General features: G+C 35.6%; 1 protein-coding gene across 2 annotated transcripts in view; it reads left to right on the top strand.

Moving 5' to 3' along the window:
• The window catches only part of LOC118204512 (solute carrier family 41 member 1-like), a 272,491-nt gene that overhangs the window by 61,660 nt on the left and 188,176 nt on the right, over positions 1–22,655 (top strand). For both annotated transcript variants that reach the window (XM_085812287.1, XM_085812282.1), the window contains exon 2: positions 22,086–22,437. The gene's annotated coding sequence lies outside the window, so the exon portion shown is untranslated. The remainder of the gene's footprint in view (positions 1–22,085; positions 22,438–22,655) is intronic.

Raw genomic sequence — 22,655 nt, 5'->3', positions numbered from 1 at the left:
TATATATATATATATATATATATATATATATATATATAAAGTTTTCCTTCTTTTACAAAGTTTAAACTCTTTAAGCTAGTAGGTTCTCCCTAAAAATCTTGCATTAATTGACTAATAACAATTCGCTATTTATTTTATTTTGTACATTTGTCTAACCAGGCTATTTTTTATAGTTTTTTCTTACACCATTAATTTGTTTATCATTTACTTTTAACAAGCGGACGCGTTGGGAAACGAAGCAGAGAGATTGAGAAAAAGTTTCGTGTACAGTCTCGATTCTTCTGCTTTGACGAAACGCGATATGGAAGTAGCTAGATTCGAAAACCATTGTGCATTTTCCCTGAAGAATCCATAATGAGATTCGAATTAGGCTAATTTACCATTTACAGCTTCTTTGTATTTTTGCTTAAATAACTTTCGTATTTCTATTCATATGTTTTAGGATAGTTTTAACTTTAATCAACATTTTACTTTCAATTTGATTCGAGCTTTAAATTCGCTTTTTATTTGTAAGTATTCTTGTGATAATTTCATGTATCTTGTATTTACACTTTTAATTGCAATTTATTTTAACTTGGTGTTAAAATTATTCACCAGAACCACAGTATCACATCTGCTATAAAGCAAAAGCATGAAGAATATTCTTTTTACCCTGTTTTCTTTTGCAGCTCAATGCGAAAAATTCTTGACCACAAAGGTCTTTTTTAATTTGTTCTCCTTTCTTAAATGATATATATATATATAAGTAAGGTTGTAAGAGCAAAACGAAAAAAGACCAATTTAGGTCAAATTGTTGCGCATTGTGCTGCAAAATTAAGAAAAGTAGAAGATCAATTTTAGTAAACTCGCCAAAAAGTTACCAAAAACTGTGTCTCCGAGAAAACTCCAACATAAGCTTATTTAGTTACTATGAAAAGTGTGAAAAATGAGAAAAAATATATAAATATTTACAAATTAAATTAATAAAAAAGCTATATAATAAACTAATTAGGAAATTTTAACACAGTAAAAAAACAAACAAACAATCAAACAAAAAAAAAACGAATCAATTGAATGAGGTAAAATAATAGGCTATATGCTAAATAAAAAGTAAATTATAAAACACAGTAAAATACTAATTTATTGATCAAGGTATAATACAAAAAATATATTAAAATTAAGAAGGGGAAAATGGTTGATTAGCGCAATTCGAAATTCATTTTGGCTTTTCAAGGGAAATTTTTTTTAAATGAATTTCGAACCAAGCCAACTCCATTACGCGTTTCGCCGAAACAGACAATTGAAACTTTGCGCGACAATTTTTTAATGAATTAAATAAACTATGTCACAAAAACTTTAGTCTCAATTCTCTGTTCCAATTTCCCGACGCGTCCGCATATATTGACACATTAAGGTGTAAAAAATGGAAAGTCAATTCCGAAGTACAGAAAAATTAAATAAACAGCGGTATGCTATTAGTCAAAATATACAAAAACTTATGGGCTGGATCGAAGATAACTCATACAGTCGCATATGCGTTCAATTCACATACAATCCGCTCGTATAGTATGGATGAGTGGACTCTATATTAGCACATATGATCGACTCATACAGTCGAAGATCAAATCATGTAGCAAAAAATGCAATCAACTCGTATACGATCAACTCACACAGTCGCATTTACTTTTACCCGCAGTATTCTACTTAGAGGCCAAGCATGTCTTTCTTTCTTCTTTTTTTTTTTTTTTTTTTTTTTTTTTTTGTGCGTGTGTGTGTAACCCGCTTACAAGACAAACTTCCTTTGTGTTGGACTTGCCTGACCGAGCAAAGCAAATCTACCGTTAATGTTGTCAAAGGGTGCAGAAGCACCGATAAGCGACCAACTGTGAAAGCCAAACAAGAGGAAGGAGTCATCCGAACATTTAACTTAAAGTACGTTTTGAGGTGCGGCTCTTTTGACCCACTTCACTGTTGTCAGAACTTTTCCTATAAGGATATTAACAGCTTCTACTATCCCTCATTTTAAGCGTGACAAGAGACAACACCCGTGTTGAAAACTTGACAAATTTTGGAACTAAATGTGAGTGAGATTCGAGCCGAGTTGTTTCTAGACTGTTATAGATTAACACGTTCGCTGCCGAGCGACAATTTCAAAAACGGTTCTACCAAGCCAACAAATTTCAATTAATTAATCGTAAAATAAAAATATATAACATGTAGTTATGGGAAATATATTGAATTTAGGTAATTTTTAATTGGTTTATTAATTAGATGAATTATATCGTAATCGATTTTTGCGATAACATGTTTTATGACAGCTCCAACTACGAGTATATTCGTAGTTGGTGGTTGCTTATGACAAAGATTGATTATTTTCACAACAATAATTATAACAAAGATTATCATAAATTGTTTGATTATTTTTACGGTTCCTATGCTATTTACTTTATAATTACTTATATTATACTTGTATCAATTATAATAAATCTCTTGAATTTCGCCAAATTGTTTTCAGCCGAAAGGGCGGCAGTCCAGAAGGGCTATTAATTTCCTTTGGCATTTTGCGCTGAAAGATTTAAATGCCCGTTTCACTTTTCAAAATGTTGCCACCAAATGCTATTGCCCTGTGTTACATTTAAAAAAATTAAATAATGAAGAATCTGCATAAATGTCTGTATGTTTCTCGCATTGTGATAAAACGAAGGTACCTAGAACCAGCCAGTTTTTAATATCGTACGTCTCCACCCCAATATGGGTATCTGGAAACCAAAATGTGGAATTTGTTTTATTATTGGTTTCATATTTTGTAAAATATTTATGAGTGTTTGATTAAGAAACTGAACGATTTCAAAGAAAGCCATGGCGACACTTAACGGAAAAAAAAAAAAAAAAAAAAAAAGACATTTTTATCTCCAGCGCACGAGACTGTGTATTGGAAATTCTAAGGAGACTTTCTAAGGGAAAATATAAACGTTCATTTTCCTTGCTTTGCACGTGACGCTGTCATTTCGTCTGTTACTTATTTAAAATTTTCACAATGTTCTATGTCTTACAATTAGAAATTAAAGTTAATGACCTAAAACTGCAATAGTATATTAAAGTACAAGTGAAAAAATTGACAGTTTCACTCACGCGTGTGTCGGATTTGCGTAATATTTATGGGGGTCCCACAAAAGTTTTGTAAATATTACGGAGTAATGGAGGTTGCGAAACAATCTCAGTGATAAAAAGTTTAAGAAATCCTGGTTACGATTATCAATGTTCAACGATTTTATCGCTCAGGCTGTGGTGGGCATAGTTTAAAATAAAAAGAAAATTTTATGTTACGTCGAAGGGCATGTAATCTGAAAATTTAAAATTTGCCGGTCCCAATGAATGATTAATCCACCGTTGTGTAATATGACGTAATGCGACGAGAAAAATGCATAACTAAAGGTATAGACCTGACATCAAATTATGCTAATTTAAGCTCATTTATGTACTTATTCGAGCGTTTTATAATGCAACAGAGTATGTTTGAGCACGCACAGAAATAAACAGCCCCAGAATTATTTTTACAGTTGCTGTTTAGGTTTTTCTTTATGTTCTCATTGTTAACGGAAATTCTCTGTATACTGTGTTTTTCTTCCGTATTTCTTTGATTCAAGCGAAGCGTGAACTTCTTCAATAAATTCATGTGATATGTGCAATTCATAAAATTTTTGAAGCCTCAATAGATAAAAAAGAATTATTTATGAAGAAAAATATGAACTATTTTTCTAGTTCAGAGTACTCGATGATGGTAAAAAAAATCAAAGAGTAAAGTTATATAGGCTTTAAATAGTGTTTGTTTGGGTTCATTACTCACCACTTTGTAAGCACACTTTTCTTTTAAAACAAAGACTTATTTTTGTCATTCTTTGAATTCCGCTTCCTTTTTTCACACTCTGAATATTTTGAGTAAATCCTGCTTCGGTTGCCTAATTACGAATTTGCATCTGTAGGAGAAAGTTCCTTATTTTTGGTAACACTAAACGAGTTCGTTTGACACAATTTTTCTTCGTCGTTTTCTCTCCTTAAACCGAAGAGAAACAATTTCGCAAACGGTTTTATAAAATGAATAGTGTTGTGTAGAATATTACGAAATATGCATTATCGACCTTTATTTTGAAAGTGTTCCAATCAATTAATTTATCTGAGTCTTATAAAAATACTAGCAAGACCATGTAAATAATGCGCAGAATATTCAAATATGCAAATACAGAGGCTGTTCGCACATTTTTTAGACGATTTTGGTAAGCGGTAATAAAAATTCGTTTGCTGCAAAAGAAGTAATTACAATTGTACTATGTTTTTTTAAAAAAAAAAAAAAAAATTTTTTTTTAAAAGTTAAATTTAAAGTATTTAAAAAGTTAAATTTTTAAGTTAAATTTAAAGGTTTTAAAAAAGTCAAAATTATCGTCTGTAGTTTGAAAGTTTTGTTTTTATTCAAAATGGCGAACTTAACAAAGCAGTGGCTCGAAGGCTGCATTTACGCTCTTTCCGAAGAGAAACATGCATACTCCGTTATCCAAATACGATGTGAGAGTCATGGTTTTTGTGATATCTAAAGCGTCGATATGTAATATCAACAACAAGAAAGGAAGAAAACGTCAAATTGGAGCCTCAAATGGGACAATAATTCCAAAGAAGTATCCAAGGAAAAAACGGACATCTTCGACTATTGCAAAGGTACGTAGTTTAATGTTAAAAGAAAATGCAAAATCATTAAAATGCTCGGTGTCCACTGTAAACAAAATGATAAACGTTGATTTAAATCTTAATAAAGCGAAAAAACGCAATGTGCATCGTCTTCTTCCAAAGCATATCGCTCGACGTAGGGCACGCTGCACAATTCTATATGAGAAACACTTATCCAAAGAAAAATGGAAAACAATTGTCACAATAGATGAAGCATGGGTGTATTTAAATGATTGTAAGAAAAAAAAAAAAAAAAGGGCCATTTATTATCATAGAAGGGGAGAAAAAAATTTAAGTACATCGTTCAAAGAATCGAAAGAAAGTTTTTCTAAGGGATTCATGATGGTTGCTGGTTTTTCTTATAATGGCAAGTTAAAAATAAAGAGAGTGCAAAAAAATGTCAAGATTAACTCAAAATACGTACTATCAGGAACATATTTTATCTCCAATTTTTCTGAATGAAATACCACCGCTTTACCCACTGTGCCATCCAGCTGTGAGACTCCATCAGGACAAAGCTAGCAGTCACACATCAAAATCCACGTTAAATTTCCTAAAAGGAATGGAACAAAAAATTGTTATCAAGGCCATACCCTTCACTGATATCCCTACTCAATCTCCCGATGTGTCACCTATGGATTTTTGTGCTTTCGGACTTTTAAAACTGCATTATCCAAACGTTGTCCCGAAACCCTAACAGGACTCTGGAAAGCTGTTCGGAAGGAATGGGATAGAATATCTCTTCTGCCACTTCAAAAGGCATTATTATCCTGGAAATTGCGTTGTCGAAAGATAGTTCAGAATAAGGGATGTCAAATAGAACGTTTAAAACACAAGAATTTTATGTAATTTAGTTTTGTGAATACAATATACTTCGTCTAAAAAATGTGTGAACAGCCTCTGTACAGTACAACTACATTTATCCGAACACCGACTATCCGAATCGCTTTCAGAATTTAAGAAAAAACATTGATATGGAAACGTACTGTTGGATAATCAACGATTTCAGACATTAAAAGGAGCGAATCTACACTTTTAAACTTGAAAACAAAGATGAAAGTTCTTCAAAAGAATCAATAAAGGCAGCAAGAAACAAAAATTTAAAAGGTGTCGTTTTTCAAGTGGTTTTTCAAGTTCTATGGGAAGCCCAATTTCGGGTTCGATTCTTTGTGAAAAAGCTAAGATGTTAGCTCCGAAGCTTGGTTATTCATCCTTTAAAGCAAGTAACGGCTGGTTAAGAAAGGCACGGTGTCCGTTAGATAACTTTGATCGAGCTGTTCAGCAAGAAATGACAGCACTTGTAAGTTCTGTTATAAGGTATTTGGTCAGTTATAAGGAAGTTGGTCAGTGGAAGATGTCAGTTGGTGTACATCAGAAGTGGCTGTCACAAGTTCTACGAAATTAATCTCTGTTCCTTCCCCCACCCCAAAATAAAATTTTGGATTTCAGCCATGTTATCATGAGAGTATAAGGTATTTCTCCCACTTCCCAAGCGTGCCTTTGTGGTGTAGTGGTTCTGCACGCTGGGCCGGTATTCCAGAGGTCCATGGTTCGATTCCAAGTGAAGGCGGTCGCATATTTGGCTAATCTTTGGAATATGGTAACAGGTAGTTTGGCGACATTTTGGTAAGGCGATAAAGGTTACTAGCTAGGACATTAGCAGTGTACATGGATAAAGTCAAGAGTGTGCGCAATGCCATTTTTGTGCAATTCTGGGATTTTTTTTTTAAGTGAAAATAGGTCGACGTGTACATGGATGATACCGTGTATGTGCAATTCTTAAAAACGCGGCAAGCAGTGGGCGATTCTGCACTTTGTCCCAATTTCGCACCTAATCTTCGTCATGATTAAGCACTTTTGTTTTTGTTTCATAAAAGTCCTAGCATAAGCGTCATTCGGCTAGCAGATTGTTTGAAAAAAGTGTTGAGTAAAAAAACACGCCTTTACTTCGTCAAAACAAAATGGCATCCAAACGAAAACTAGCAGGTTACCATAGCAGGGTTGGTCGCCAAATTTTAGCCAAAAAATTGCCAAGTTACCATAATCCAAAGATTAACCGCATATTTTTCATCTTTTCTGCTTCCAATTAACCTAATGACTCTACAAGTGGCACCCGAACTAAAAGGGTTGTGGATGATGATTCTCCGCACCCAGGATTTGGCGACTAGGTTCCCTAAAACCCTAATCGCCCTTTAAAAAGGGGAGTAAGGTATTTCTCCCACTTCCCTAGCGTGCCTTCGTGGTCTAGTGGTTCAGCACGCTGGGCCGGTATTCCAGAGGTCCGTGGTTCGATTCCCGGCGAAGGCGGTTGCATATTTTTCATCTTTTCTGCTTCCAATAACCTAATGACTCTACAAGTGGCGTCCGAACTAAAAGGGTTGTGGATGATGATTCTCCGCACCCACGATTTGGCGACTAGGTTCCCTAAAATCCTAATCGCCCTTTAAAAAGGGGAGTAAGGTATTTCTCCCACTTCCCTAGCGTGCCTTCGTGGTGTAGTGGTTCAGCACGCTGGGCCGGTATTCCAGAGGTCCGTGGTTCGATTCCCGGCGAAGGCGGTTGCATATTTTTCATCTTTTCTGCTTCCAATTAACCTAATGTCTCTACAACCTTTTCACGTTTCTAAATATGACCGTTAATCATCAAAATGTCGCCCAGACGGTATAGTGGTTAGGGTAGCCTACTACGGTTACTAAAGGGCCCGGGATCGAATCCTGGAGAAGACATGGATGCTTGTAAATGTATAGTGTCGGTGCGGTATGGGGGCAGTCTAAACATGCGGCCACCCAAAAGTCCTCTCCTGTAGTTGGTGGAAAGGGAGAGGGGTGGGAGAACCCGGATCCCCTCCCGGAAAGCTCTCTCTCAAAACTGGGGGGAGGGAATAGAAGTCCTTCGGAATAGGCTCTGGCAACCGTTGTTCCATGTAATATGGACAAGACAACAACAGTTATGAAAGTTAATTTAAATAATAATTAATAAAATTAAAGATTATAGTATTAGTTCTACTTATATTTTGTTTTTAAAGATCTCACTTTGTTCAGCAATGAATGATTTTGATTCGAAGCATAAAATAAAGATCCTATATCTCTTCGAATCGCAGTAAAATGATTGTTTCCAGGCTGCAGGGGATAATTAAGGATCTTATATCTTCTGCAGAGGCAATAGTTGTGAGGCGGCGTGTTGTTTGATAGTTAAGTTACCATTAGTGAAGAGCGTTTCCTACACATAATTTGCAAGTTTGGATTGTTAAAAATTACGTTTGCCTAATGGTATAACTCTCGGCAGAACTTTTCAGCAAAGGAAAGAAATAAACGAAACAAAATTATTTTTTAACCTAAGACTTCATTTATGGTGCTAGAAGCATCTTTTATCAGTTACAATGATGTTGCCAATGTACTTAAAAATTATCAATTGGATATTTTGTTAACTATCCAATTGATAATTTTAGCTATTTAATTGATAATTTTAGTTGTTAGCTCACACTTTCGTATCTGTCGTTTAACGTTTTCTGTAACGATTTATTATACACTGACTACCAATAAGTATTTGGACACCTATGCAAATGATGATATCTGCGGTCCTAAGGTATTTCACGGACTCCGCCGGTATATATCGTGTAGGAAACAGCATCGGCTTTAGTCGCATGCAAGATGCCTCGAAGTTCGGAGCTCTCTGATTTCGAGAAAGGTATAATTATCGGGTATCACAAATGTGGCCGATCCTTAAGGGACATATCTAGCGATCTGAAGTACCCAAAATCGACGGTGGCCGATGTGATTAAGAAGTAGAAGGTGAGCGGTGATTGTCGGAATGTGCCCCGAGTCGGCAGACCAACGAAACTGGGAGATAGAGCTCGACGAGTGCTGTCCAGAGAAATTCGGAAGAACCGCACCCAACCGATAGTCCTCATCCGCGAGGAGTTTCAACAGCCATCCGGGAGTATTGTTTCATTGAATACCATCCGTAAGGAAACACATCTGCTTGGTTTTCATGGTCGTGCTGCTGCCCATAAGCCTTTGATCACAAAGTCCAACCGCGTTGCTCGGTTAATGTGGTGCAAAGCACATCGAAATTGGACCGTAGATAAGTGGAAACGGGTTCTTTGGAGTGACGAATCAAGATTCACCCTTTACCGTTCGGATGGCAGGGTCTGGGTCTGACGTCTACCTGGAGAACGTCTCTTGCCAGAATGCATTGTGCCAACAGTCAAGTTCCGCGGAGGTGGAATTATGGTCTGGGGGTGTTTCTCCTGGTATGGGCTAGGACCCTTGGTCTCCATTCATGGTAAGCTCAACTCCGATGCCTACTACAATATTTTGGATGACAGTATGCTTCCTACGTTGTGGCAGTTTTACGGGTTGGACCCCTGTTACTTTCAGGACGACAATGCCAGTTGTCATGTTTCGATGTTAACCAAGGCTTGGTATGGTGCCAATGGCGTTCAACGAATGGACTGGCCAGAGTCCAGATTTGAACCCCATCGAGAACCTCTGGGACGAAATGCATCGCCGAATTCAGGGGTGCACTACCCGTACAAAATCGGTGAAGAAATTTCTATGTCTTCTCCAAGCCGAGTGGAAGAAAATACCACTAGCTGCCATACAAAGACTTGTGGAAAGTATGCCCCAGAGGGTCCACGTTGTAATTACCTCTTGTGGAGGCTCTACCAACTGCTGATTTTGAATAAAGTTAGTTTTTCTTTTCTATCACAGGAGCCCAAATACTTATTGGTAGTCAGTGTACTTTTCAGTTGGAGGTATTTGGCTTCGGTTGTTGCAACGAAGGGGTCGATACAACGAGTGGCCGTTCCAGCGAGTTTTTTTTTCAGTTCAGTTTTTTTTTTATATATATAAATATGTATTTATTTGTATATAAACATGTATTTATTAGGCCAAAGGGGCAATTTGCACAGAAGGGCTATTAATTTCGTTTCGGCATTTTGCGTTGATTCACTATAAACGGTGAATCAAATTAAATAATGAAGAATCTGAATGAATGTATGTATGTTTCTCGCAATGTGATAAAACAACGGTACCTGGAGCCATCCAGTTTTAAATAACGTACGTCTCCACCCGAATATGGGCATCTGGAAGTCCAAATTTGGAATATTTAATTTATTTTATTATATATTTCACATTTTGTAAAGCATTTATGAGTTTTTGATTAAGAAACTGAACGATTTCAAAGCGAGCACTGGCAACACTGCAAGGGGAAAAAACATCTTTATCTCCAGCGCGCGAGACTGTGTATCGGAAATTCTAAAGATACGCTCTTTTAAGTATTTTGCGATATTGCTGTTGAATTTCATGGTTTAAGTGCGAAGAATATGATATTTCATAAATAAACGTAACACACAAAACGTTAGGAAAACGCCCCTATGGGAGTAATGTAAAATCTGAAAGCTTTTCATTTATTTATTATTTGTCCGCGAAAACAATTGTTTTCACCGCGTTGGGGTTCTTTTTCCCCGTTGGGCGCTTTACGGGGACTCGTACACCTTAAAACCCGTAAGATCTTCGACTATGTGACTGTTGCAAGAATTGGGATAACTTATTTATTTTAAAAGTAATTACTTCCAACTTTTTACAGCTGACTCCATAATATAGCTGCTTTCTGAAATAGTAATCAGAAAGTTGGTGTTGCCACAAATATTTTTATAATTTAATCCGCTTTGTGAGAAAAAGTTTCGTCATGTTTCCACCTTGCTCGCACAGTTTAAAACATTCTGTTGCATAATTTAATTCCATATTTAATATATAGCTTTTATAAAATTTGGAAACTACTGTGAACCCAAAATTCTAAGAATTTCACGTTAAATTTTTATTTTATTTGGGGGTCAAGTTTATAAAATGTATTTTATTAAAAAAAATCTGTAATGTTTTCGTGCATAAAATTTTTTACTATTAAAATATTCATCAGATTTTTGGTTCAGTTAGATAATAGTGCCCATATAAAGAATTCCATCTAATTTCAAGTATGTACCACTAGCCATTTTTAAAATATCATGCGCGCAAGGTTTAAAAATGACGAAAAGTTTTGTCACAGAGCTGATTAAATTACAAAAATATTTGTGGCAACACAAACTTTCTGGTTACTAGTTCCCAAAGCAGCTATATTATGTAGTCAGCTGTAAAAATTTGGAAGTAATTACTTTTAAAATAAATAAAATAATCTCAATTTTTGCTGCAGTCACATAATTCGAAGCTCATAAGGGGTTAAGGTGTATAAGCCCCCTTAACAACAACGACAGAATCGCTTTTATATGGTGGAAGCTGTTTTCCACATAAGATGTAGCGGCAATATCAGAATCTAATTTAACCATATAACAATGCGGAAATCATTTACCTTATTTTTCTCTCAGTTTAGCTATTCAAGTTCGTTAACGGAAATTAAATGAGCCTATTTTGGCACTTTTCGCGCATTGAATGGAGATTTCCCTAGTAAATGGCGTATCGAAAAATTCTCTGAAAGATACCATAAGACTACCAATTAGTAGCGAATGTAAAAAATATCTTCTGATGTTTAATTTCATTCAAACAATCTGCACGTAAAAAACGCAGTTTATCTGGCAATTAAGTTTCATTCTTTTCATTCCATTAATGTGAAGCCTAATCAAGCTTTAATTACTTAATTAAAGCTTAATTAATGTCTTCTGAAGTTTAATTTCATTCCAACAATCTGTAGGTAAAAAACGCAATTTATTTGGTAGATAAATTTCATTCTTTTCATTCCATTAATTTGAAGCCTAATTAAGCTTTAATTACTAAAGTAGTTATATATAGTGAAAAATTGATAAAATCAACGAAAGTAATCGAAAATAAATTACGATAAAATCATCGAAAATGGTCTACTTCTTTTGAGTCTCACATTTTCTTTTATAACTCTAACAATTCATTGGTATTTCAAAAGAAAATTACGAAAGAGTTGTATCTGTGAAAGAATTTCAGGATAAATACTTGTTAATGTTTTTTTTTTTTCCGCCAAATTAATATCACATTTCATTCCCTATAAACAGAAGCTGATTTCACACGTAAACTCGTAAACAGAATTTTCGCAAATTTAGCTGACATAATTATTCATGCAATTTATCATATTTTTCTAAAACAAAATCAGCGTGTAAAATATCAACATGAAAGCATTGCGTTCCAAAAGTGACATAAATGTATCAGTAAAAGTAATTCCGAGATTCTGTGAGACTTGGGTAATATAGGAAACTCGGAATGAAGTAGAAAGAACGTGATACTGCATTAAAATGAAATTAGCTGTTGCACCAAAATGAAAGATGTCAATACGTGATCCTGGAACATGACATTTGGAAATAATTTGTAATCTTTCAATGCCGATGCGTATTTCCGATGCGTATTTCCGTAATAATCATTTCCGATGCGTATTTTGGATATTACGCAACTCTTGCCAACTCTAATAGAAAGAGTCAAAGAAAAAATTTCTCTTTGGTACTTACGCATTATCGCAACCAGGTTGGCGCGATTTGTAAGTTTGAGAAAAAAAAGTATGAATACAAAGAAAATGTACATTTATTAATTGCAGATAATTTTAATACAGTTTTTTATATTATTTTGTTTTAAAATATAAAATAGCAATTAAACCCTTCCGGTTTCGAATTTGAATAAGTTGCAGAATTATTTTTTCGGCGGAAATCTTTTGGCTATTGCTTTTACTTCGCCATTATAAATGATGCTTCCTTCCTTGATATTTTCGCAAACTTTTTCCATGAGGGTAACGGCGCTTCTGTTAGATACAGTAACCAAAAAAGTAAAAATAACGCCCAGTGTTATTTTTTCTTTTTACAAATAAACTTTCGTCTATTTACACAATAAGTCCTTCGCCGCCTATTTGCTTTCTTTCTTTTTCATCCATTTCAAGGGCACATATCCCCCGCATGTAATTAATTCAATCTATAACAGTTTTGTCAGCAATTCCCATCTCTTCTGCACAAAATTTGATTGAGGTTAACTCTTTACACCAACAATAAATGAAGCGCACCGTTGTCACAAATGAAATTCGGCTACCTTCAAACCAATTTCCGATTCTCACACCCACATGTTGATTGCACTCTTCGACGTTACATTTTCAGAAGATTTGCTTTCCAAAATACAGTTTCATTTTAGGAGAATTTTTACAAGTACTTTCGTTCGGTATAATTCCATATCCCTGCAACAATTCAACAGCATCTTTTTCACTCACAGGCAGATCCCAAATACCCATAGTTAAAGTATTTCAGGGCATTCAATCTAACCAGTAAGAAAAATAATTTCTTTACGAAAAACTACGTATAACACGTAGGGTTGCCGTAAGTAGGGTCGCCAAATTTGGCGATTTATGCGAATTTTGGCCTGGTTGCGTTAATACGTAAGTACCACGAAAACAATAGTCCCTCAGGGACAAAGCCCCTTTGGACTAATAATTAAATAAATGAATTTCAGAACTCTATACGAAAAAGAAAAAGCCTCATATATATATATATATTTCCTTTCCTCCCCAGGTAGCAGGTGTTAAAGTATTCACTGCTATGGGTAATTTAAAATCGTTTGAAAATTATGTAGAAACATTATGTTGTTGAAAAAGGCTACTGTATTAGTTCAAGGCACTCTTCCATTGGACTGTTTTGATTGGGGTAAAACACCGGAGAGCTATCTGCCTAAAATAGCGCGCTGTTAGAATCTATCATAGACAATCATTAGTGTCACCTTACAGTTTTGTTCCGCCAGGAACAGAAATGAAGCTACCGTTATAAATAAATAAATAAAGATGCGATCATGATTCTCGTGATTCCTTAGATCTTTCGGCGTGAAACGATAAAAACATAATCATGCTGTCATGAGCACTATCGGACAGAATGCTTGTTACGCCGTCTGTCAAATGATTAGTAGCAGTTTTAAATATAAATAATTTGTAGAAGTATTTAATGCAAAAATTATAAAAAAATCCCTATAGCTTTTAAAATTGTAAATTTAATAATATATGTATATTTAGTTTAGTTATGTTATAAGATATTTCTCCAGCCTTCCTAGCGTGCTTTCGTGGTGTAGTGGTTCTGCACGCTGGGCCGGTATTCCAGAGGTCCCCGGTTCGATTCCCGAGGAAGGAGGTTGCTAATTTCTTATCTTGCCTGCTTCCAATTAACCTAATGGCTCTACGGTGGAGCCCGAACTAAAATGATGATTCTCCTCACCCAGGATTTGGCGATTGGGTCCCCTAAAATCCCCAGTCGCCCTTTAACCTTTTGAAGACGGGATGACCATTATAGTGGCCATAAGAGTCCTCTCTTTGAAAAGACGGGGTTGTTCACTTTAGTGGCCATGTCTTTTTCCCCCATTTTCCAGGCTGAAAAGTGGGGTGAAATGTCAAATTTAACCACTTATCTCTTTCAAAGGTCTTCCTTTTGCGACATAGATGCACCTCTCTGAGAATCCATTAAACTACACACAAGAATCTTTGTTGCAGATAGAAGGTAATTTCTTAAAGGGGGAAAGCATTCGGTTCAAGATTCCCCGTCCTTTGGTAGCTTTTACTGCTACCAAAGTCCGGCCTCAAAAGGTTAAAAGGGGGGGGGAGTGTATAAGGTATTTCTCCCGCCTTCCTAGCGAGCCTTCGTGATTCTGCGCGCCGGGCCGGTATTTCAGAGGTCCGTGGTTCAATCTATCAGTAAATTCAAAATTTCGAGAAATTATACGGATCTTAAGTAAAGTTGTCGCTCAAGAGAAACTTGTGCACGTGCTGATCGTGTGATAAGAAGGATAGTTAATCGATGTCCAACAACCTCCTGCAAGAAAATTATATCTGCTCTGGCTGCAAAGGGTGCCAACCTCAGTTTGAGTACTATTTCAAGACGTTTGACTAAACATTATAGTTTATTTTCTTATAAAGCTGCAATGAAACCTCAAAGTATGAAAAAGGAACGACTGACTTTCGCTAGACAACATCAGAATTGGGACGTACAAACAGTGTTATTTTCCGATGAGTCCAGTGTGCAGCAATATTCTTGTGCAGCAACGTGTATTCGCGGCCCATTTGGAAAAAGATATTGTTACGAAATGTACAGGTGCGGTAAGATGACTTCCCCGCAAAGCAGTTTAGGGTTGCCATAAAATGGCAGAGGATGGCAGAGTTGCCACATTTGGCGAGATATTGCCCACTTGGTGACAAAATTGGCGATATACCATGGACTGTTGGAGAACCTTCTGGAATGAATTCTTACCGGTTTAGCCCAGAATGTTCCCGAACACAAGCCGAAAGCTATATAAACCCTGCTGGTCCGCAGTCGGTGTGCTTCATCGAGAGTGAGTGTGTGCGTCTCTGATCGAGTGAGTGTGTCTCGTCTAGCGAGTCAATCCCTGCGGAAGCGATCGCGTTGACAGCCGGCCAAAGCGAGTGCCGAGTGGGTCGTCGAGTGCACCAAAAGAGTCTCGTAAAGCATCGCAGTTAGTGCATCGTCGAGAGAGTGTATTGAGCTCCGGAAACGACTGAACCGAAAGTCAGGAGCTGTGCTCTGTGTGTCGTCGTGTGCATCGCGAGTTGTAACGTGGAGAGTCTCGAGAGTACGTGGAGTTCCGACAACGACCAAGCAGAGTCGGGAGCTGTACTCCGGAAAGCAGAGTCGGGTGCTTCGCAGGAAGCGTGTCTCCACCGTTATTGCCTGACAGTGTGAAGGCTGTGTCCCTGATTGTTCCAGCGTGTTTATAGTAGTTCATAGACGTCTGTAAAAGTGTTTTGGAGCTGTCCTGATTAATATTGTCTAAATAAAGCGTGTTTCGATACTTCATCAAGTGTCGTCGTTATTCACTCCAAATTTACGAACCCCGTACGAACGTGAAGGAAGAAAATAACGTAACAACTGGTGTCAGAAGAAAGAAAAACTTAACAATATGATGACAGATATACGATTCCCACAGTGAAACACCCTCCAATCCAGATGATATGGGAGGGGGCAATGTCTGCGTCTGGTACTGCTGCTTTATATTTCTTGCCACCTAAAACCATGATAAGCGGAATTTGTAACGTGAAAAGTTGAAGCTTAACATGAATGCTCACAGATGTTCAATTTTCATGCATGATGGGGCTCCGTGTCATAGGGCAAGGATTGTTAAGGACTATCTGAGGACTACTCAAATCCAAGTGCTTGGTTGGCCAGGTAACAGCCCAGATTTAAATCCCATAGAGAATCTGTGGTGTATTGTGAAAATTCGTGGAGAAATTACCAACTAGTGCTATAGAACTTGTTGAAGCAATAAAGCATGTGTGGCGTACAGAAATTTCTCAAGCTTTGCCAGTCTCTTGTTCATAACATGCCTAAAAGGATTGCAGCAGTTGATAAAAAAATAAAGTACATCCAACAAAATAACCTTGTAAGTCTGTTTTGTTCATGTATAATATATGTTTTTGTTACGGAATTCCAATAAATCTGATTTTTCTATGTGCGGGCTTAAACTTTTGCACATGACTGTAACTTCAAAAATGTGTTTTAGATGCATTTTCATTGCATTTCATTCATTGGATTTATGGAATAGGAATTCCTAATCCTGACTTTTTTTTTCTGCCCCCTTCGCTTTAAGAGCCAAAGTGCGTTAAGGGGTATAAGAAACCCCTATATCGACAATGTTAAATTGGCCATTTTTGATGTACCTTTTCTCAAAATCTGCTGTAGATGCAAGCTTGAAATTTTTTCTGTAATTAAAGTATACCTATCTGATTATACTGAAATGAGCTTTTGAAGCATTTTGAATTTTAGAGTAAATTACAGAATATTTTGTTAGGCATAGTAAAATTTAGCACTTTTCTCACACAAAAAAATTAAAATTTTTTTTTCTAAGTTTGTTACAAAAAGCTCATTTCAGTAAATATTAGGGAACCTAATAAATAAGCCATAAAAAGTTTAGATACCTGTGAGCAGTAGTTCCTGAGAAAAGGTACACCGAGTATAAAAAAATCACGTTTGGAGAAAAACGTGTTTTTATGTAAAATTCCTCATTGATCAAAGCAATAGATGACAAATTAAAACTAGATATTTTTACAGTTCTAATTTTCATAATGGTTAAAGAATGGTATTAGAATGGTATTATCTACACTTTAAGATAAAAGTGTAGAGAATTTGAAAATGCAAAAATCCGAAATCACAATTTTTTTAAGATTTTGGGGTTTTAACACCCCTTAACTCTTTTTTTAATGTACTACGAGCCACGTAAAACGAAATATTCCCCTTCCGATTACTGTTTCCACAACCTCATAAAGCCGTCTTTATTACTGCTAGAACATTACGAGGAAATTTTTATGTTCCCTCGATTAGAAACTAAAGCTTCTTATATATGCATTTCCCCCTCCCATGAGTTCAGAGGAATTCGAGGAAATTTCCTCAAGAATCATCTGCTTGTATCAGAGAATTTCAGGAAAACTGCATGCATTCAGAGAAATGAATATGCATGCTTACGTAATTAAAATTCCGAGAATTTATAAAAAGAGTAGAAAGACAAGAACATTACTTTCCTTTACTACAGATAAATAAATTCCTTTGTGAGGTCATAACAAAATTATATAACAGTGTTTATGTAAGCAATATTCGTTACAGTTCTAGCATTTATATGAAGAAAAATGTTCTTTGTCTCTTATTGTCGCGCATTCCCTTTTCCTGCTTTTTTCACGCAATTGCTGTGCGTTGTTGCATCTTCATTGAAATATCTCCATACTTTCAAAATTTGCTTTTAATTCCATCTTACTTTTACTTCCTTGTACGAAGTAAAAAGGAAGTATTGTAATCGCGAAAAGTTTCAGGCAGCATATTTCAACGAACATATCCATTTTGACCGATATCGAATGCAATTTAACGACGTTTTTGCGTGATATCTGTACGCAAGGACAGAATAAAATACTCTTTTCCTCAAAAAAAAAAAAAAAAAAAAAAAAAAACTATAAAATTGCTTTAAAATGAATTCTGAAGAGAATTTTTCGTGGCGTCTGTACGAACGTATGTGCGTACGAACCTATCTTGCATAACTCAAAACCGAGTAGCTTCAGAACGTTGAAATTTCGTATATAGGACTGCTATAACCTGTAGATGTGCACCTCGTATTTTGGTTGCAATCGGCCGCACCAAACGTATATAAATACTATATTTATATATATATCCACTTTGTTACCCGGCTCAGTAATCTCAGTTTCTTTACTCTTATATGTTTGTAAATTGTACATTTTTTGCTTTAAAAATTATTGAATTATGTAGTTCTTATCTTCCGGTTAAGGTTTTTATGCCTTTAGTAAATCTGTATGCAATATTTTTAGAATTATCAACAAGTTTAAAGTTGTTTAAGTGCTGCTAAGCCTAATAATTTTTTTTGATGGCGGCCATTGCTTGTTTACATTTGAAACAGCAGGATAGTGCATTTGTTGCCAATCTAGAGAAACTTAGCTTCGAAACAACAAAGATAACGCCTTCATTTATTGTTGCCAATTAAATCATGCTTAATCCTTTCTGGAATTTTTTCGAGGAGCTAAGTGTTTAAGATTTACTTCGTAATTTTTAATATAGATATTTTGAGTTTTTATGTATTTTTGTCTTCTCGCGAAGTGAGAACTGAATTAATTGAATGAGAAATACTCATTCGTCTGTGAAAAACTGTTCCTTTTTTGTTTTGTTTGCTTAATTTGTTTTGTCATACATCATTCTAGCTTTATTATAGTATTTGAATAGAACATGTGGCAACGATTCGATAATTCTATTCTTTAAATGAAATAAATTTTATGCATTATGAGTTATAATACGAATGAAATATAATACTGTTAAGTGAATCTAGCGCCAGAGCATCGCTATGGTAAACACATACTAGAGTGAATTTTAAAGAATGCATTTATTCTATTGTGGTTTATGCGCTGTCGGCGAAGTAGATTTCATTCAATTTAAGAAGTTTAAATGAAATGCAAGAAAAAATGCGTATAATTTAATATTCCGTACAAGGAAGTCATGTGGTGTACACATGAGATTTTTTTTTTTTTTTTTTTTTTTGAAGTAATCCAATCCAGACCAAGCGTATGCCAAAAGCATGGGAACTTAACTCAAAACCGAGAATTAGGATAAATTATAATTCTAGCCGAAGAGCAGAGGAGCCCTAAATAAGAAAGCTCCGGTACTTCTTGAACAATTTCAGTAGGAATTTGATATCGAAAAACTTTATTTTTAGCAATAAAATTATATTAAAAATTACTTATTAGAGTTATTAAAATTAGAGATAATTAAAAAAGACAAAAAAGAAAATTTGAAAGGTTTTAGATTTTAAATTACGTCCAAAGGGGCGTTTTTTTAACATTTTGTGTGTTACGTTTACTTATTTTAGGACTACCAGCGGCCGAGCGGTAAAGTCGCTGAACACTGGTAGTTCGGTCCGAATCCCGCGAACGGGCTGGCTGCATGGGCGTTTTCGTGGTTTTCCCGATGTGTAACGCATATTCACAAGGCCTACAGACCGTTTCTTCTACTGTTTGCTCCGATTGCAATCTGTATTATGTACACCATGTAATCTGCATGTATTTAATTTTCTCTTTTGTACTATGCATTTCGCATAAACTATGTACTTGCATACTGCACAACCTTTAACATAAGTAACCCGTACTATATGCATATCATTTTGTTACATATCACTTAAACGCATTCCCGTATTGCATTATTCACAGCGCATTATGTATACTGAATTTTTAATAGTCTTTGTTTATATGTGATATGTTTCCCCCCTCTTTGTGTTTATTTATTTATTTATTTATTTGTGTGTGTAATTTGTGCATTATGTGTTCCATGTCATATTTTTAATTAATTTTAATGTGTATATTAATGGGTTTTATGTAACGGCTGTTTGTAATTTTTATATATAACATATGTACTACGTTCCCACACAATGTCTTACATCAGTTATAGCCCATGTATGGCCATGTAACAAATTTATTTAAGATCCAAATGAACTCCCAGTGCAGCCTCCTGGGGTTCCAGGGAGTTGATGTTTCTAGATAGTAGAGGACGCGGGACATACGCCTGTTTACCTATGTTAAACAACAGGCGTCCCCGTCCTCCGTAACCTGTAACCTGTTTGCTCCGATTGCTTAAAACAGAAACGTAGGGTTACAAAATCTTGTACTTGGCGACTTTTGCTTGGCGACTTTTGTACTTGGCGCCTTTGCTGTATATAAGCGTGGTGTATCGAAAAGCGTGTGAAATCAAAGGCAGAAATCGCAGCTCGGTGCTACGATACACGGAACAAAGTCACAGACTTACAGATCGTGGGTTCTATTCCCGGTTGAGACTTTTACAAACTCTGACCTGCACGTACTTGTTTCTTTTTTTTTTTTCCTCATTTTGTTGAATGACTTTGTCATTTATTGGTCTTTTCGCCTTCAGGTGCGGTGTTAAAACTTAACACCTTTATTTTCTTTATTTTTGTTAATGCTAAAATTTTCTTATTTTTGTTTACTGATTTGTACTCTTTGTAGTAGATAACAGTGGCAAAATTACGATCGAAGATCCCAAAAAGCGTTACAATAGAAATAGCGCATAATGGAATAAAATATAATTGTTATACTTACTCACAATTTAAGTAAAAAGAATGGATATCCAGAATAGGCCCTTAAATGTTTATTGAATGTTTTCATTTGGTTTTTTTTTTTTTTTTTTAATATTCCTTCATTTGTATCAATTAATGCTCTATGGAAATTTACACAACATACTCTTTCTAACAGAAATGACGAAAAAAAGTACATATGCCATTTTCACGTAAACACTTTTTCTTCCAAAATAATTATCGCACTTTTAAAGTTTAAATTCATTCTTTAACCAAATACAAATAAACTATTAATAAGATCACTAGGCTATTTAAAATATATTCCACACAATTCCCCTTAGCTTTCATTCGTAAAATAAAAAAATATCGAATGAAATAAACGCTTTTTCTTCTCGGTTTACTGAAAGTCCACAAGCTATGTTTGACGTTAATTACCAAGCCTACGAATAACCCGCCATTCCAAGTATGACCTACAAGTAGATGCTTCATCCAATGAGAGCAGACCGTAGCAGAATGCATGTGTAACGTGTATACGAGCCAGTTTCCCTTAGAAAGTCCTCCACGAAATCATCCCTTCCCTTAGGCAGATAGCCCTCGAGGCTTTGCCATAATCACACGCGTAATGGCAGACCGCACATTGAGTTGAATAACGTTAAGCAAATTTCGCTTACTGCGCATGCTTGATGGTGTACCTTTGGCACGGGGAGAAATATTGGCGACTAAGCAACCCTACGCTAGCTTATTCGTGATCACCATGGCTATCGAGTGTGTTCGAATGATGTTTACAACTGTAATGTTGTGGAACTTTGCTTATTAGTTATTTTGACGTCCATACCGATTGCACTTGCTTATTTTTCTAATATATATTTCATTGTAATTTGTCAATAACAGTGCATTTAATATTTGTTAACATATGTTCGTAATAATGCGTTATTTAAATGTAATTTGTTTACATGTTATAATTCAGTAATTGTAAACTGGAGTATCTCGCTTCGTTTGTTAGCGTATATTCGCGCTTTTTTTTTTCTCATTTCAAAGAATTTAATAACTAGCATTAAGGAATTGTAAAATTTCTTCAGTGTTATTTGCAAGCACTTGTTATATTCCTCAGTGTTTCTTTATGTATGTACGAATGGAACGTATGGTAAATCCTGAATTGTTTTTATTGCTTAAAAGTATAATGAATAAATTTTCAACTAATATATCCTAAATTTCAGTCTTTTTCTGAACGAAAATTTGTACAGTTCCAAAGGAATGTGCAGAATTTCATAGGTTTACATTTCATATTTTACATTTTGAATGGAAACACTGCTTCACATTACTTTGCAATAATTTCAGCTTTCTAGTTGTTTGAGCAGTACAGCAAAAAGTAGTATTTTAACACAGTAATTAATTTACATTTACATTATACTCTACGAAGATTTAAACGCCAGGTTTGTTTACAATCAGATGGCGGTACATCTACCATATACCGTATTTATCTTCTTTTCAAATCGCGCCAACACAGTAATTACGCCAAATTGTTTTCTGGGTATGCGCAGTATGCGACATTCGTTTAACACTGTTCAACTCAATGTGCGATCTGCCATTACGCATAATCACACACACACACACCTTTACTTATTCCATATCCTGTTCTTTGCACTTAAACCACATAACCTTTATCACATAACTTTAATCATTAATTATTTTAATGATTAATAATTTTATTTATTTATTTATTTATTCTTATTCCTGTTTCCTGAGGGTCTACGGTAGGGCTCCGGCTCTTCTAATTTTAGAAATTAAGCCCTGATGTATTAGCGTGTATTTACGTAAATATTTTCTTTTCAGCGCTGTCGTACCGAACCGGATGTGAAGAACTTCCAGCGGCGTTTTTTTAATAAAGATATCGGAGTTCGATTTTGTAGAAGTTTCATCTCCGCAGATAAGGAACAGGGGGGTTCGGTCTGCGTCGTTCGAACCCGGTCACTTTCCCGCTTAAAGAGCATCAAAGGCTCGTTTCGTCATCAGGTGACGTCACAATCTGATCTGCCGAGTCTTCTATGCTTTTCGGCGATGCATCCTACTCGCACAGCTGTTTTCTAGCGCTTGGTTTTGGTGATTCCCGCTCTTTTCATTGCCGGTGCTATGAGAGCAAACACCTCGTCATTGGTAGCTACACTACTTTGCCTGGAACTGCAAGGTAAGCTTTTGTTTCGTTCTCTTTTTTTATTAATACGCCAGATGCGTTTAATAAAGTGAATTCTGCACATGTAATTTTGTCGAAATGGCGTCTGGAAAGTGCAATTAGTTTCGTTTTAATCTACAAATAACACACCCAAACATACAAATTCAGAGTTTTAAATATCTTGAAGTGATTCTTGAAGATTATCTTGATTCTTATCTTGAAGTGAGTTTTAA

The sequence above is a fragment of the Stegodyphus dumicola genome, chromosome 1, assembly GCF_044657685.1.
Source record: "Stegodyphus dumicola isolate Sdum_Otavi_A_Nest chromosome 1, ASM4465768v1".
Classification (NCBI taxonomy): domain Eukaryota; kingdom Metazoa; phylum Arthropoda; class Arachnida; order Araneae; family Eresidae; genus Stegodyphus; species Stegodyphus dumicola.
Note: the sequence above shows the minus strand (reverse complement) of the source record. Positions and strands in the feature narration are given on the sequence as shown.